Raw genomic sequence first — 10815 nt, 5'->3', positions numbered from 1 at the left:
GGTGACATTGGAGTATCTAGGTGACATTAGGGTTTTGGTTGATATGTGTCTTAAGGTGTTATTCTAGTACGAACTCTATGATAGATTGATCCGAAAGAATAACTTTGAGGTGGTTTCGTACCCTACAATAATCTCTTCGTTTGTTCTCCGCTATTAGTGACTTTGGAGTGACTCTTTGTTGCATGTTGAGGGATAGTTATATGATCCAATTATGTTATTATTGTTGAGAGAACTTGCACTAGTGAAAGTATGAACCCTAGGCCTTGTTTCCTAGCATTGCAATACCATTTACGCTCACTTTTACCATTTGTTACCTTGCTGTTTTTATATTTTCAGATTACAAAAACCTATATCTACCATCCATATTGCACTTGTATCACCATCTCTTCGCTGAACTAGTGCACCTATACAATTTACCATTGTATTGGGTGTGTTGGGGACACAAGAGACTTTTGTTATTTGGTTGCAGGGTTGTTTGAGAGAGACTATCTTCAACCTATGCCTCCCACGGATTGATAAACCTTAGGTCATTCATTTGAGGGAAATTTGCTACTGTCCTACAAACCTCTGCACTTGGAGGCCCAACAACGTCTACAAGAAGAAGGTTGTGTAGTAGAAATCACTCATCCACGGATATCTTACGAATAATAAAGCAGCAGTTTGCAAGAAGCATATCCTAACAGAACAAAGGTCAAGCTGGAAACCAATCGGAAATCAACTTACAATCCCACTTACTCGGACGTTGGTTTGGAGGGCAGAGCTGGAGTCATAAGTGGCCTTGCTGGTGTCATACACCACCTTGAGTTGGTCCATCATCAGACCCGCCTGGATCATGGCTTCCTTGGCAGCTCCTACTTGGTCCTCCGGGATGTGATGAGTAGCAAAAAGAGGGGTTGTTGGAACAGATGACGTAACTGGTGGAGCTGGAGCTTGAAGTTGCATAGTCAGAGCAGGGGCCTGAGCAGTCGACGCCGAAGGCTAGTCAGTCGACTAGCCAGGAGTCGGAATGTCTTTGCAGTAGAACCAGGTCGACTGCCATCCTCTAACTGACACAGGAAGGGTCATGGGAGGAAAAGTGCTTCTACCCCTAGTTTGAATCCCTAAACCCCTGCACATCTGGATCACGTGCGTCTTTTCGTCAGTCGTATTTGCTTTTTTCACCGTTTGAGAACGGCAAGTGAAGATGTGTTTGAATAAGCCCCAGTGTGGTTGACAACCCAGGAAGTTTTCGCACAATGAGATGTACGCAATAAGATACATGCTTGTGTTGGGGGGGGGATGGTGAATCTGAGCACCGAAAAAGTTCAAGAAACCCCAAAAGAATGGATGCGGGGGAAGGGAAAAACCTCGATCGACGTGGGTGGTGAGGAGGACACGCTCACCCTCGCGTGGCTGGGGCTCGGATTCCCCCTCCGACAGCCTCCAAGATCCATCGACAATCATGCCATCCGCGGCGAGCCCCTCCAAATCCTCCTGCTCGACGGTGGAGTGGATCTAGTCCCCCTAGATCCAGCCAGGCGGCAGACCGGACCGTGACAACGACCCCCGAGCCGTTTTCTTACCCTTCACCGCCGCCTTCTTGGCACACTCCATGGCCATGGTCTTCTCCTTCACCATGGTGGCAGAGTGCGAGCTGGGCGGGCGGAAGCGTCGAGAACAGAGGAAAACAAGGTGGAAAGGCAGAGAGAAAGGGGATCGAATGAGGCGCACTGTACATTGCATCGGCTTCGACACCTTTTATAAACCTGCTTCCGAGTGGCTGACCCATGGGCCCGAGCAATCTTATCATATCCCGCAACAGTCGCTCACCTGGTACATGGCGAAAAAGGCGGCGCGGTGATCTAGGCGTCCCTGACTACTCGCTCCGTTTACTGCGGCACGCTCCATCCCTTGCGCTTCTCAAAAATTTCGAATGCCGTGTGATCCGGGAACTGTAGAGCAATCAATCGCGCCAAAGATTGCCAACATAATTCACTCGACGACCTCAGAATCGATCAAGGCGGATGATGCAAGGTTAAAGTTCCAGTATGATTTCCAGACTCCAATGGAATGCCTCCGAAGCATAGAATCGAGTCGGAACCAACTTCAACCCTACTTCACTCGGACCTCAATCCATTCGGGGGCTAATGACGATGACATGTACCTAGGGTAGGGTCATAGGCCTGACCTAGATGCCCTACCCTAGGACACTACCCTAGAGTCAAAGACATTCGAAGTACAATAGAAGATACCGACTGAAATCACCTTGGAGTGCAATCCACTCGACCATTTATTCTACTCGGATACCCCAATTCCACTCGACCAAGATAACGTCACTCGACCATACTAAAGAATCACTCGGAGTACAGAAGACCTACAGTCGCCCCATTATAGCAACGGTCAGGCGTTCACTCCGTAGTCTTAAAGATCATTAGTAGTCATTTATAGTAGGCATTACCAGTAACGTCCCTGCCTTAACTCACATTGAACCCTGTGTAACTGAGGGCTGGAGGGGTCTGGCGCACTCTATATAGGCCACCCCCCTCCTCTGGCACAAGGGTTCGCACCCCCGGTAACTCACACGCACATTCCAGTCGGCAAGCCTCCGGGCACCAAGACATAGGGCTGTTACCTCCTCCGAGAGGGGCCTGAACTCGTAAACTCGCGTGTACAACCTTGCCGCAGCTAGGGCCTTGCCTCCTCCTACGTACCCCCTATTCTTACTGTCAGACTTACTCCCATGACAGGGGGCGCGCGCCTCCCCTTGCGGGCTCCCCTCTGTCTCCCGTATGGCCCATGTAGGCCCATTACCTCCCGGGGGGTTTCGGTAACCCCTCGGTACTCCGAAAAATATCCGAACCACTCCGAAACTATTCCGATGTCCAAATAATATCGTCCAATATATAAGTCTTTACCTCTCAACCATTTCGAGACTCCTCATCATGTCCGTGATCTCATCCGGGACTCCGAACAATCTTCGGTCACCAAAACACATAACTCATAATACAAATCATCATCGAACATTAAGCGTGCGGACCCTACGGGTTCGAGAACTATGTAGACATGACCGAGACACATCTCGGGTCAATAACCAACATCGGAACCTGGATGCTCATATTGGTTCCTACATATTCCATGAAGATCTTTATCGGTCAAACCGCAGACAACATACGTCATTCCCTTTGTCATCGGTATGTTACTTGCCCGAGATTCGATCGTCGGTATCCTCATACCTAGTTCAATCTCGTTACCGGCAAGTCTCTTTACTCGTTCCGTAATGCATCATCCCGTAACTAAACTCATTAGTCACATTGCTTGCAAGGCTCATCGTGATGTGCATTACCGAGTGGGCCCAGAGATACCTCTCCGATACTCGGAGTGACAAATCCTAATCTCGATCTATGCCAACCCAACAAACACCTTCGGAGACACCTGTAGAGCATCTTTATAATCACCCAATTACGTTGCGATGTTTGATAGCACACAACGTGTTCCTCCGGTATTCGGGAGTTGCATAATCTCATAGTCAAAGGAATATGTATAAGTCAGGAAGAAAGCAATAGCAATAAAACTGAACGATCAATATGCTATGCTAACGGATGGGTCTTGTCCATCACATCATTCTCCTAATGATGTGATCCCGTTCATCAAATGACATCACATGTCTATGGTTAGGAAACTTAACCACCTTTGATTAATGAGCTAGTCTAGTAGAGGCTTACTAGGGACACGGTGTTTTGTCTATGTATCCACACATGTATCAAGTTTCTGGTTAATACAATTCTAGCATGAATAATAAACATTTATCATGATATAAGGAAATATAAAATCACAACTTTATTATTGCCTCTAGGGCATATTTCCTTCAGTCTCCCACTTGCACTAGAGTCAATAATCTAGTTCACATCGCCATGTGATGAACACAAATAGTTCACATCACCATGTGATGAACACCCATAGTTCACATCGCCATGTGACCAACACCTAAAGGGTTTACTACAGTTAGTAATCTAGTTCACATCACCATGTGATTAACACCCAAAGAGTACTAAGGTGTGATCATGTTTTGCTTGTGAGAGAGGTTTAGTCAACGGGTCTGCCAAATTCAGATCCGTGTGTATTTTGCAAATTTCTATGTCTACAATGCTCTGCACGGAGCTACTCTAGCTAATTGCCCCAACTTTCAATATGTATCCAGATTGAGACTTAGAGTCATCTGAATCGGTGTCAAAGCTTGCATCGATGTAACTCTTTATGAAGAACTCTTTATCGCCTCCATAACCGAGAAATATTTTCTTAGTCTTCTAAAGTAACTAAGGATAATTTTGACCGTTGTCCAGTGATCTACTCCTTGATCACTATTGTACCCCCTTGCCAAACTCATGGCAAGCTACACAATATGTCTGGTACACAGCATGGCATACTTTATAGAACCTATGGCTGAGGCATAGGGAATGACTTTCATTCTCTTTCTATCTTCTGCCGTGGTCGGGCTTTGAGTCTTACTCAACTTCACACCTTACAATACAGGCTAGAACTCCTTCTTTGACTGATCCATTTTGAACTCCTTCAAAATCTTGTCAAGGTATGTACTCATTGAAAATCTTATCAAGCGTCTTGATCTATCTCTATAGATCTTGATGCCCAATATGTAAGCAGGTTCACCGAGGTCTTTCATTGAAAAATTCTTATTCAAGTATCCTTTTTATGCTATCTAGAAATTCTATATCATTTCCAATCAACAGTATGTCATCCAGATATAATATTAGAAATGCTACAGAGCTCCCACTCACTTTCTTGTAAATACAGGATTCTCCAAAAGTCTGTATAAAACCATATGCTTTGATCACACTATCAAAGCGTATATTCCAACTCCGGGAGGCTTGCACCAGTCCATAAATGGATCGCTGGAGCTTGCACACTTTGTTAGCACCTTTAGGATCGACAAAACCTTCTGGTTGCATCATATACAACTCTTCTTTAACAAATCCATTAAGGAATGCAGTTTTGACATCCATCTGCCAAATTTCATAATCATAAAATGCGGAAATTGCTAACATGATTCAGACAGACTTAAGCATCGCTACGGGTCAGAAGGTCTCATCGTAGTCAACTCCTTGAACTTGTCAAAAACCTTTCGCAACAAGTCGAGCTTTGTAGACAGTAACATTACCATCAGCATCAGTCTTCTTCTTGAAGATCCATTTATTTTCTATGGCTTGGCGATCATCGGGCAAGTCAACTAAAGTCCATACTTTGTTCTCATACATGGATCCCATCTCAGATTTCATGGCCTCCAGCCATTTCGCGGAATCTGGGCTCATCATCGCTTCCTCATAGTTCGTAGGTTTGTCATGCTCTAGTAACATGACTTCCAGAACATGATTACCGTACCACTCTGGTGCGGAACATACTCTAGTTGACCTATGGGGTTCGGTAGTAACCTGATCTGAAGTTTCATGATCATCATCATTAGCTTCCTCACTAATTGGTGTAGGCATCACTGGAACTGATTTCTGTGATGAACCACTTTCCAATTCGAGAGAAGGTACAATTACCTCATCTAGTTCTACTTTCCTCCCACTCACTTCTTTCGAGAGAAACTCCTTCTCTACAAAGGATCCATTCTTAGCAACAAAGATCTTGCCTTCGGATCTGTGATACAAGGTGTACCCAACAGTTTCTTTTGGGTATCCTATGAAGACGCACTTCTCTGATTTGGGTTCGAGCTTATCAGGCTGAAGCTTTTTCACATAAGCATCGCAACCCCAAACTTTAAGAAATGACAGCTTAGATTTCTTGCCAAACCAAAGTTCATACAGTGTAGTCTCAACGGATTTAGATGGTGCCCTATTTAATGTGAATGCGACTGTCTCTAATGCATAGCCCCAAAACGATAGTGGTAAATCGGTAATAGACATCATGGAATGCACCATATCCAATAAAGTACGGTTACGACGTCGCACACACCATTACGCTGTGGTGTTCCGGGTGGCGTGAGTTGTGAAACTATTCCACATTGTTTTAAATGAAGGCCAAACTCGTAACTCAAATTTTCGCCTGTGCGATAAGATCGTAGAAACTTTTTTTTGTTACGATGATTCTCCACTTCACTCTGAAATTCTTTGAACTTTTCAAATTTTTCAGACTTGTGTTTCATTAAGTAGATATTCCCATATCTGCTCAAATCATCTATTAAGGTCACAGAATAACGATACCTGCCACGTGCCTCAACAACCATTGGACCGCATACATCGGCATGTATTATTTCCAATAAGTTATTAGCTCGCTCCATTGTTTCGGAGAACGGAGTTTTAGTCATCTTGCCCATGAGGCATGGTTCACAAGTATCAAATGATTCATAATCAAGTGATTCCAAAAGTCCATCCGCATGGAGTTTCTTCATGCGCTTTACACCAATATGACCTAAACGGCAGTGCCACAAGTATGTTGCACTAACATTATCAACTTTGCATGTTTTGGCATCAATATTATGAATATGTGTATCGCTACGATCGAGATTCAATAAACCATTTACATTGGGTGTATGACCATAGAAGGTTTTATTCATGTAAACATAACAACAATTATTCTCTGACTTAAATGAATAACCGTATTCCAATAAACATGATCAAATCATATTCATGCTCAACGCAAACACCAAACAACATTTATTTAGGTTCAATACTAATCCCGAAAGTGTAGGTAGTGTGGGATGATGATCATATCAATCTTGGAACCACTTCCAACACACATCATCACTTCATCCTTAACTAGTCTCTGTTCATTCTGCAACTCCCGTTTTGAGTTACTAATCTTAGCAACTGAACCGGTATCTAATACCCAGGGGTTGCTACGAACACTAGTAAAGTACACATCAATAATCTGTATATCAAATATAGCTTTGTTCACTTTGACATCCTTCTTATCCGCCAAGTACTCGGGGAACTTCCGCTTCTAGTGAACCTTTCATTTGCAGTAGAAGCACTTAGTTTCAGGCTTGGGTCTAGCTTTGGGTTTGTTCATGGGAGTGGCAACTTGCTTTCCATTCTTCTTGAAGTTCCCTTTCTTTTCCTTGCCCTTTTTCTTGAAACTAGTGGTCTTGTCAACCATCAACACTTGATGCTATTTCTTGATTTCTACCTTCGCTGATTTTAGCATCGCGAAGAGCTTGGGAATCGTTTTCATCATCCCTTGCATATTATAGTTCATCACGAAGTTCTAGTAACTTGGTGATAGTGACTAGAGAACTCTGTCAATCTCTATCTTATCTGGAAGATTAACTCCCACTTGATTCAAGCGATTGTAGTACCCAGACATTCTGAGCACATGCTCACTAGCTGAGCTATTCTCCTCCATCTTGTAGGCAAAGTACTTGTCAGAGGTCTCATACCTCTCGACATGGGCATGAGTCTGAAATATCAATTTCAGCTCTTGGAACATCTCATATGCTCCATGGCGTTCAAAACATCTTTGCAGCCCCGATTCTAAGCCGTAAAGTATGGCGCACTAAACTATCAAGTAGTCATCATACTGAGCTTGCCAATCGTTCATAACGTCTGTATCCGCTCCTGCAATAGGTCCGTCACCTAGCGGTCCATCAAGGACATAATTCCTCTGTGCAGCAATGAGGATAATCCTCAGATCATGGACCCAGTCCGCATCATTGCTACTATCATCTTTCAACTTAGTTTTCTCTAGGAACATATCAAAAATAAAACAGGGGAGCTATACGCGAGCTATTGATCTAAAACATAGATATGCAAATACTATCACGACTAAGTTCATGATAAATTTGGTTCAGTTAATCATATTACTTAAGAACTCCCACTTAGATAGACATCCCTCGAGTCATCTAAATGATCACGTGATCCAAATCAACTAAACCATGTCCGATCATCACGTGAGATGGAGTAGTCATCAATGGTGAACATGCTAGGCTCGCGTATGTGCAAAATTGTCTATGTTGATGTTGATCATATCTACTATATGATTTACGTTCGACCTTTCGGTCTCCAGTGTTCCGAGGCCATGTCTGTACATGCTAGGCTCGTCAAGTTTAACCCAAGTATTCCACATGTGCAAAACTGTCTTGCACCCGTTGTATGTGAACGTAGAGCTTATCACACCCGATCATCACGTGTTGTCTCAGCACGAAGAACTGTCGCAATGGTGCATACTCAGGGAGAACACTTATACCTTGAAATTTTAGTAAGAGATCAACTTATAATGCTACCGCCGTACTAAGCAATGCAAAATAAGATGCATAAAGATAAACATCACATGCAATCAAAATACGTGACATGATATGGCCATCATCATCTTGTGCCTTTGATCTCCATCTCCAAAGCACCGTCATGATCTCCATCGTCACCGGCTTGACACCTTGATCTCCATCGTACTGTCGTTGTCGTCTCGCCAACTATTGCTTATACAACTATCGCTAATGCATAGTGATAAAGTAAAGCAATTACATGGCGATTGCATTTCATACAATAAAGCGACAACCATAAGGCTCCTGCCAGTTGCCGATAACTTTTACAAAATATGATCATCTCATACAATAACGTGTATCACATCATGTCTTGACCATATCACATCACAACATGCCCTACAAAAACAAGTTAGACGTCCTCTACTTTGTTGTTGCAAGTTTTCCGTGGCTGCTACGGGCTTCTAGTAAGAACCATTCTTACCTACGCATCAAAACCACAATGATTTTTCGTCAAGTGTGTTGTTTAACCTTCAATAAGGACCGGCCGTAGTCAAATTTGATTCAACTAAAGTTGGAGAAACAGACACCCGCCAGCCACCCTTATGCAAAACAAGTTGCATGTCTGTCGGTGGAACCGGTCTCATGAAGGTGGTCATGTAAGGTTGGTCCGGGCCGCTTCATCCAACAATACCACCGAATCAAAATAAGACGTTGGTGGTAAGCAGTATGACTATGATCGCCCACAACTCTTTGTGTTCTACTCGTGCATATCATCTACGCATAGACCTGGCTCGGATGGCACTGTTGGGGAACGTAGCATGCAATTTCAAAAAAATTCCTACGATCACGCAAGATCTATCTAGGAGATGCATAGCAACGAGAGGGGGAGAGTGTGTCCACGTACCCTCGTAGTCCGAAAGCGGAAGTGTTAGCTTAATGCGGTTGATGTACTCGAACGTCTTCGCAATCCAATCGATCAAGCACCAACGTATGACACCTCCGAGTTCAGCACACGTTCAGCTCGATGATGTCCCTCGAACTCTTGATCCAGCAAAGTGTCGAGGGAGAGTTTCGTCAGCACGATGGCGTGGTAACGGTGATGGTGATGTGATCCGCGCAGGGCTTCGCCTAAGCACTACGACGCTATGACCGGAGGAGTAAACTGTGGAGGGGGGCACCGCACACGGCTAAGAGAACAATTGATGTGCTATGGGGTGCCTCCCTGCCCCCGTATATAAAGGAGGAGGGGAGGAGGCCGGCCACAAGGGGCGCTCCATGGGGGGGGGGGGGCGACTTGGACTCCTAGTCCTAGTCGGCCCCCTTTCCTTTCTTTCGGAGGGGGAAAAGGGAGGGAGAGGGAGATGGAGAAGGGAAGGGGGCGCGCGCCCTCCCCCTTGTCCAATTCGGACTCCCATTGGGGGGGGGGGTGCGCGCCACCCCTTGCGGGCTCCCCTCTCTCTCCCCTATGGCCCATGTAGGCCCATTACCTTCCCGGGGGGTTCCGGTAATCCTTTGGTACTCCAAAAAATACCCGAACCACTCCGAAACTATTCTGGTGTCCGAATACTATCGTCCAATATATCAATCTTTACCAATCGACCATTTCGAGATTCCTCGTCATGTCCATGATCTCATCCGGGACTCCGAACTATCTTCGGTCACCAAAACACATAACTCATAATACAAATCGTCATCGAACGTTAAGCGTGCGGACCCTACGGGATCGAGAACTATGTAGACATGACCGAGACACATCTCCAGTCAATAACCAACATCGGAACCGGATTCTCATATTGGTTCCTACATATTCTACGATGATCTTTATCGGTCAAACCGCAATGACAATATACGTCATTCCCTTTGTCATCGGTATGTTACTTGCCCGAGATTCGATCGTCGGTATCCTCATACCTAGTTTAATCTCATTACTGGCAAGTCTTTTTACTCATTCCATAATGCATCATCCCGTAACTAACTCATTAGTCACATTGCTTGCAAGGCTTATCGTGATGTGCATTACCGAGTGGGCCCAGAGATACCTCTCCGATACTCGGAGTGACAAAGCCTAATCTCAATCTATGCCAACCCAACAAACAACTTCGGAGACACCTGTAGAGCATCTTTATAATCACCCAGTTACGTTGTGACATTTGATAGCACACAAGGTGTTCCTCCGGTATTCGGGAGTTGCATAATCTTATAGTCAAAGGAATATGTATAAGTCATGAAGAAAGCAATAGCAATAAAACTGAATGATCAATATGCTATGCTAACGGATGGGTCTTGTACATCACATCATTCTCCTAATGATGTGATCGCGTTCATCAAATGACAACACATGTCAATGGTTAGGAAACTTAACCATCTTTGATTAACGAGCTAGTATAGTAGAGGCTTACTTGGGACACAGTGTTTTGTCGATGTATTCACACATGTATCAAGTTTCCAGTTAATACAATTCTAGCATGAATAATAAACATTTATCATGATATAAGGAAATATAAAATAACAACTTTATTATTTCCTCTAGGGCATATTTCCTTCACCAACACCCTGGAGCTGCAGTCATCGTCATTGAACTCTTAATAGATCTGAAGCACCTCACACCAAATCTCACCACC

Source organism: Aegilops tauschii, chromosome 1 (genome assembly GCF_002575655.3).
Source record: "Aegilops tauschii subsp. strangulata cultivar AL8/78 chromosome 1, Aet v6.0, whole genome shotgun sequence".
NCBI lineage: Eukaryota > Viridiplantae > Streptophyta > Magnoliopsida > Poales > Poaceae > Aegilops > Aegilops tauschii.
Note: the sequence above shows the minus strand (reverse complement) of the source record.